Source organism: Drosophila miranda, chromosome XR, assembly GCF_003369915.1.
Source record: "Drosophila miranda strain MSH22 chromosome XR, D.miranda_PacBio2.1, whole genome shotgun sequence".
In the NCBI taxonomy this organism is placed as follows: domain Eukaryota; kingdom Metazoa; phylum Arthropoda; class Insecta; order Diptera; family Drosophilidae; genus Drosophila; species Drosophila miranda.
This window is the reverse complement of record NC_046674.1, coordinates 48,901,428-48,909,497: the sequence shown is the minus strand read 5'-3', so window position 1 is coordinate 48,909,497 and position 8,070 is coordinate 48,901,428. Positions and strand designations below refer to the sequence as shown.

At 48.1% G+C, this 8,070-nt stretch overlaps 1 long non-coding RNA gene across 1 annotated transcript; it reads right to left on the bottom strand.

The window, feature by feature from the left end:
• Positions 1-4,245: 4,245 nt before the first annotated feature.
• LOC117186548 lies at positions 4,246-5,123 on the bottom strand. Its single transcript, XR_004471564.1, has 2 exons — positions 4,978-5,123; positions 4,246-4,881 (listed from the first exon to the last, which is right to left on the bottom strand). It is a non-coding gene; the product is annotated as an uncharacterized LOC117186548 (long non-coding RNA).
• Positions 5,124-8,070: the final 2,947 nt, after the last annotated feature.

Genomic DNA, 8,070 nt, shown 5'->3' with positions numbered 1-8,070 from the left:
TTAACTCTTCTAGCAGATTGTTCATACATCTTTGGAAGGTAGCTGGGGCAGTGGTTAGCCCAAAGGGCATACGAGTGAACTCGTAATGTCCATGCTTAGTGGAGAACGCCGTTTTGGGGATTGAGATAGGTTCCATGGGTATTTGATGGAAACCTTTTGCTAAATCGATTGTCGTAAAATACTGACATTTACCAAGTTTGTCTAGGATTTCATCCATTCGTGGAGTTGGGAATTTGTCCTTAACTGTTATTTCATTTAGTCTATAGTCTTCTTCTATAGTCTACTACCATTCGATATTTTTGCTTTCCTGAAGCATCTATCTTCTTCGGAATCATAGATATGGGCGAGCAGTAAGGAGAATTCGACTTTCGAATTATTCCCTGCCTGATCATATCTTTGATTTGCTGGTTTACCTCCTGATCATGTATCTGGGCATATTTGTATGGTCGTCTGTAGACCGGGTCTTCATGTTGAGTTTTGATCTCGTGCTTGATTGTACTTGTGAAAGTCAAATTGTCACCTTCTCTGTACTGCACATCCTTAAACTCATATAAGACCTTCTTTAACTCTTCCCTCTCTTCGTCGTTTAAGTGTTCCAATCTTAATTGATTACATTCCCTTAATTCACTGTCTAGAGCGGAAGCGAAGTATTGATCTCCCTCTGGAGATGGGTCAAGGCACTTAGGTGCGATCTTCTCTTCTTTTGTAGAGGGATCAGTGCACTTCTGTGCGGTCTTGCCGGCTTCAATAGCTTCTCCACTCTGAATGATTGGGTACGACCTAGCTCCTAGTGTTACAGTGTCATTTCTGTAATCGATGACGGCTTTACTTGCCATCAAGTATTCTCTTCCTAATAAAATATCATAATTTTCGGAAAAGTTATGTATGTAGAACTTTTGTTCGGACGGACATGTTTTGTTCGCATTCCTCATTATACTCTTAGTTAAACGGACAGGTCCATTGATGGTATGGACCGTAAGGTTATCGTCTTTTATCACGGAATCTGTATAATTTTCTTTCATGATGTTGATAGATGATCCCTAGTCAGCGATACACCTTAATATTCTTTTATTAATGGTAATGTTTATATAGGGTCCTCCTCGGTTTCTTCCGAGGCGGCTTGATAAAAATTTACGTCCATCTTCGTTTGGCCACTCTGGCTCTCCCTCCCTCTTTTAGTAGGTTGGTTGGGTCCACTCCCACTAGCTTGGTTTTGAGATAGTTGCTGATTGAATGGTTACCTTGATTCAAGGAATTTTTGAACTCATTGTATAATCCAGGATTTTGGGAATTTTGATTTTGATTTGTTCGATTAGTCTGACCTGTTCCAGATGAACTCTGAGTTTGATTGTGATAGTTAGTAGTATTATAATTTGGATAATAGTTTCCAACATTCTTTCGATTTGATTGAGACGATTTCGATTGATCTTTATTTGTACCTGAATCTGTTGTACTAGCTTCGTACAATCCTTCTTCTTGTGCTGCCTTCTTAAGATTAGACAATGTGGTAATATCTTTTCTTGCTAAGGTCATGAACATTCTGCCAGGAAGGTTTCGAGTAATGACGTCTTTAATTGTGTTGTTCAAAGCGTTTTTATAAATGACATTATTTTCTGGTATGTTTTCTAAGTTTAGCTTATTGTTTATTAATAATGCTTTAACTCTAATTCTTTTATAAACTTACGAAGACTGCCGTTGAATCTGGTGGTGTATAGTTGTCGTAAGAGTTCTTCATATGGTGTGTGATTTTTGAACTCGTTGATCAGCGCCGTCTTCAGTTCGAGCCACGTGTTGGGTTGTATCATTTGCGATATGCGTTGTGCCTCTCCTGACAGTTGGATCTCGGTCGCTCCAAATAGGATCCTTTGTTGGCGAAGATCTTCAGTTGGATATAATCCGCATACATATTCGATTCGTTTGATAAATGAGCTTAGCTGTCCAGATGAACCGTCATAGGCAGGTATTTGTCTGATCGACAGCAGTGCCTGGTTCAAGTGGATTTCGCTCAATGATAGTGGTGGTAACGCCATGTTGTTGGTGTTGATTGGGTTTTGTTTTGTTTTCAGTAGTTTTTAACTTTATTTTGGTTCACTTGTAAGTTTTTTGATTTTGTATTTAGTGTTTCACTGTTCTTGGTGGATCACTATCTCCGCTTACTTCAGTTCACTTAATTTTAGTTTTGCAAATCGTATGTGCTCGTGACACATAGGTTCTTTGGCGGATTTCACATTTTTATTAACGATTCCGGGATTACGTGATCACAGTAATTAGAAATTACACAAGCTGACCATTACCGAAATATAGGAGTTAATTTTAAACGAAATCCTACCGACTGCGCCATTTAAATATCCGCAACTCGAAATTTAGTTTTTAAAAAAGATTTTATTTTTAGTACTTAATTTCTTTATGTCACAAGATGGGTTGAATTCCCCGACTTAACTTTACGTCTGCTTGTCTCAAACGGAACTGATCTCTCTGCTGCTGGCTAGTTTCCATGAGCCCTTCTCTTGGAACTCCCGACTCTGGCTTCGGGCGTTGCTTTCCTCGGCTGCATCTTCGTGACGGTGGCGTACGTGCCTGGATCGATATTTGGGGATGCGTCGGCTTTGATGAAAGACATCCACTGCTGGCGATCGGTGTTGCATTACATGACGGAGCTAGGAATGTGATACTCCTTGGTTTTATGTCTAGCTTTGATTGGTCCTCATGAGTGGCTGAAAACTTTTAAATATCAGTGTGTCAGAGTAGATAGGCGATATGCGCGAGTATTAGTTTTAGTTCTGCACATTTCTTTATGATAATCCAAACAAACCGAATCACACGAATTTAACTTTTAATGTTAATCCTAGGGTCAGTACAATAGTGGGGTTCCAAAGTATTATTCCAATATGAAGAAATGCACGGGCATAGCCATCATGATCGAGACACCGAATGACTTCATTAGCAACGCAAACAGTATAACGGCACCGGTAATTGTCTTCTCCTTTAGCGTTACGGTTCGTATGCGGGCTGCGTAAGCAACGTAGCAATGACGAAAGTCTCTGAAGAGGGAATTGTAAACTTCACAGATACATATGTATGTCACTGCACGCGTAGTTATAAGCCCATCGACCGTTTTTCACAGGTGTAGGCCGAGCAACGCTTGTATGTGTGTGGATCCACGCCGGTACACCCTGCGGTAAATACAGTGATGCTCACATGTATGCAGACGCCACGCCGAAAGAAGATTTGGGGTCGAAGACGGCTAACACATACAGTAGTCGATCGGTACGATGGGTACTTATATGTGTGGCAAGGTGACGAGACTGTAGTGGGTACGGCTTACGGCCCTACGACCGGCGTTTCGTACGGTATTACGTACGGCCAAACCTATGGTTAGGTTTTAAGAAAAAAACGAACTTTAATTTTCTGTTGGCCGGCAGTTGGGGTACAATTTCACTCACCCGATGGGTTCGGCCTTCGCTTAATAAACGTAGGAATGGTCGGCTGATCTTTTGACTAGATCTAAGCCACGATGGACACGCGGTAATTACGGTCTAGGTTAGAATTGTTCCTTTCACTGCACTGACTTGAGTATTTTCTTCAGACGTCCGTCTGGGATCGCGAGTACAATTGAAAAGAGAGGCACAAGCCACTCTCCTTCCGCTTGAGCCCTTGGTTCTCTCATTCCCCTTTTCTCACCACAGATTGACAGTTGCCGCTGTTAGCTTATGTCATTTTTGCTTGCGCGTAACTGCCCTAAAAGTGCAAGGTGCATGTCTAAGGGAAGGGGAAACCGTGAGACGGTTGTGCGATATTTTTGTTGGACAGGCGCCACTACACACGCCATCAACTGGCTAAAAAGTATCTCCAGGAAGATACTGGCGTTATGTACATTACCGCAAGCTTGGCTTAAGGCTAGTATAGTTTTCATCCCTAAAGCCTCACACTCTACCCCGAAAGCCGCTGGACCGGAGTCAACGTATTTGAAAAAAGTCTTCCGAATTTTCATTGGCGGCCGAGCAGGGGCGTCGGCATTCAGCATTTTCGTGGAAATTCGCAGGACAAACCAGTGACCTACAGTGCATCTTCGTTGTCTCGGCACAAGTCATTGCTTTCTGTTCTGTTGCGAATAGAGCTCTAGCTGGCTGGTTGGGCCTCTATTTGGCCACTGATCTCAATTTTTGGTACCTTTTTGAATTGGAATACCAATTAAATAAAACATAAAGCAATAAAATAAACCAAAGTGAACAGCCAGAAACATTAAATAGTTATATGTGGAATATTGGTGAAATGAAGAAAAGTGAAAATTGATGAGGGTTTACTGTACTCGCTAATCAGACGCACCGGTCATTGCCGCTGTTTTCAATTCTCTTTTGCGAAGTACCGCTTATTGGTGCTGCCAATACTTCGGTAACGTTATCGTTGCGGCAATTGTGCATAAATTGGCGGCGTTTGCTTGTGTGCATTGGCAGCATAATTTGTGTTTGTTTCGCTGCGTTAACCCTCTGATGCCCATACATAGTTTTTGGAAAACATTTTGATGTGTACAATGGCATAATAATTGTCAACTTTTCCGTTCCTGCCATTGACCATTTATCTATTGAAGCGGATACAGATTTTTTGTGGAAATTTCTCGTTTTTTCGTTCTTTTGTAAATCAATTACGTTGAACTTTGTGACGGCATAGTTTTTGCATACCCTGCAGTATATGGGCTAACCATTGTCTTATCCCAGTGCATTACTTTTCGACCTTCTTGAATTAAAAGAAAGCGCCAAAACCGATATATGCGTTATCACAAAGGCTCTGTACATCTCTGCACTTAAAGAACCCGAAACTCAGCGAATACAGAGGAGGGATAGGAGTAACCAGCATCATTCATCACATCTGCCTAAAATAAATCTGGAAAACATGCTGAATTTAAAAACTTTATAACTTTCGAGAGTTTGGTGCATAACGACCCGATATTAACAAATGTGGAAAAATTTAACCACTTACTGTCATGTCCCGTTGACGATGCATTGGTAACAGATAAGGCGTGCAGAAAATGATTAGAAGGCTCTTGATAGTTTGAAGCAGGATTACGACAAAAAATATTTGATGTTTTCTGATACTGTTTCGTAGTTGTTTGACATTCCCAGCACAACAAAAGCTTGTAACGAACCTAAAAGGTTTCGATACAATCCGTCCCCCGACTTATAATGAGCGCATCGCACCACACCCCGCAACCAACGCCCCCTCTCCGCAAGCAACCACCGATCAACACGCGCCAACTCCATAACGCTGACCAAAGACATCAGGTCACGCGGACTTTCCCCACTCCAGGCCAAGCCATCGGCCAAGTGCGGTCTTCCGGGTTCATCGACTGCGGAAAGTTTACGCCGCGAAAATCTGCGACGATCACCAAGAACGGCAAAGTGCACCCCGACGCGGAAGTGCATTTGCGCAACGAGCGGACGAAAAGCGCGACACAGCGACAGAGAAACGCGAACAGTGCCGTCACCCCCGAGAAGAAATTCGAAGCGTCAGCCGCGAAGCTCGGCACAGTGCCCTAGTGAAGGAAAAGCGCAAGCCCAGCGAAACAGCCAACTCGAGTAACAATCGGTGCGATGGAATCCCATACAGAGAAACAGCCCAGTGGGTATTACCCCGGAGAATTTGTCGCCAACCCAGGGGTGAGTACCGGCTGGATACACAAACGCCGCCGAGAGGAGCTGGAGTCCTTCGCGGAGGAATTCAGATTCAGCCGCGGGGGTAACGTGGAAGATTTGCGGAGAAATTTCGCCGAACTAGTCGCCGCGCCCCTCGAACACGATGCCTGGGTCAGGTTGGCAGAGCTCGAGCGGCAGTACGCCAGATCGCCAGGACGAGCCAGATCGCCCCAGCCCGACATCTCAGCACTAACAGAGAAGCGGAAGACGGACCCCAAACTCAGCCTACAAGTTCCAGGAGTCATGGAGGGCAAAGCCAGCACCTCACCGACATCGATAGCCGTCGAAGATCTACCGAAGCCCCCGCCCCCGGAGCCAAGGCCTTCGCCCATGAGAAGGATCTTGCCGACAGCAGGAGGAAATGGCCCCACAGACGGTCATTACTACAGCCACGCCGCACAGATGGCGGAACGGATCCGACGACGACCCACTGTCGTTCGTCGAACTACTGGAAGAGCGTGCCCTCTCGTACGGGGTAGACATGAACTACGTGCCGCGAGCCATGGCAGAGCTCCTCACCGACCGAGCCTACCGTTGGTTCCGCACCAGCCGACTCCAGAGCGCCTCTTGGGCCGATTTCCGCCAGGAATTCCTAGCCTTTTTCCTGCCGCCCCGGTACTTCGAGCAATTCGAAGACCAGATCAGGGACCGCAAACAAGCGGTGGGCGAACCGTTCAAGGACTTCGTCATCGAGCTCCGGTTGCTCATGCACCACGCCGGTTACGACGAAGCCAAGGAACTTAGCCGGATCTATGACAATACCCTCCCGGCGTACCAGCTGTACGTGCGAAGGCACGAACTGAGAAGTCTGACGCAATTAACAATGTTGGCCACAGAGTTCCAGAGAGTATCCAGGAACGAAACGTACCAGCGACCCTCATCCCCCCTCGACAACCACCCAGGTACACGCGGCCAACGGCACAACAAAACGAAAGCGGGACGAATCGGGCCCAATTCCGAAAGCCTTACTGGAACACCTCGGAACCCGCAAGGAAGCCGCACCAGGCCCGCGCTCCAGAACAGGAAACGGCACATAGAATGATCACCACCCCCATCGCCAACCCACACGCTGCCTGTCGACGCTGCGGAAAAGCTGGACATGTTTCTCGCGACTGCACCAACCCATCGATCCTCTTCTGTTGGGAATGCGGCAGGCGCGGAACGCGCACCATGGGCTGTTGCCGCCGGTACCCGTCGGGAAACGACTCGCGTTCCAGCTGACACGGGAACAGCCGGGCCCGACGCTTCCTCAAACAACCAACTAAGAAACCCGCTACAAGTACACTACGGCCGGATAATGGCGAGAGTGACCATCGGAGGACGGCGCACGGAAGCCGCGGTCGACACCGGGGCGTCCCGAAGCTTCATCAACGCCGACCTCGCCCGCAAACTCGGCCGCGATAACGACCTGCGAGCCGCATGCGACCCGATACGCCTAGCCGACGGCTCAGCTCGCGAGATAACTCAGATCTTGCTAGCGCGCGTCAAACTAGACGAACAAGAGGTACAGATGCCACTCCTGGTACTACCCAATATGGTAGAGCAAGCCATCATAGGGATGGATTTCCTGTGCGCCATTGAAACCACAATACAATGTGGCGCCACACGCCTCCATCTCCAAGGCTCCCGACGCCCCCCCCCAAACACGCTGACGATCACCGCTAGCCAAGTACACGCCCCTGGACCCACGAACCCGAGACCTCCGCCGCCAACGAATTCCCCGCCACGACACGAGACAAGAGCACAAGGAACAAAGAACACAGAACCCATGGCCACGACGAGGCACACCAGCCCCAGGCCCACTCCGAGAAACCCAAAACTAAGCAAAGTCACGAAGAAAGCGAGCCGGTCTCCCGAGGGCACCGACGCGATTCCACCAACGAAGGGAAAGGAAAGGACCCAGGACGCCCCTCCAGAAGACAACCCGACCCCAGCAACGACAGCCGCCACGCAGCAGCCAGGCGCTCGAGGTACCACCTCCGACCGCCACCCTGGCCCACGAACGCGTCGACACCGCCCTCGACGCGAAAACGACCCCTACGACACCGACCGACCCGCTACTCACGCGTCCTCTCAGGCAGGAACCGGGAAAGGCGATCACTGCCACACGAGGCACCCATCGGAACCCCGACGCACCTGGAGCCGACGCACCATCGATCGTCCCCGACATCCTGGAACGCCTCCCGGCCAACGCCTCGTACGGCGCCGGCATGCGGCCCAGCACCACACCTGGAGCCATGTCGGTGAACTTCATCGCCCAAACTAGCCGTTGGTCAAACGCTACGATCGCCATCGAGACCCGCACGTTCGTACATCACGCTGAGTACAATGTCGCGCAAGCACCCCCCAGGACACAGACGAGCCCCCTACTCATGATCGA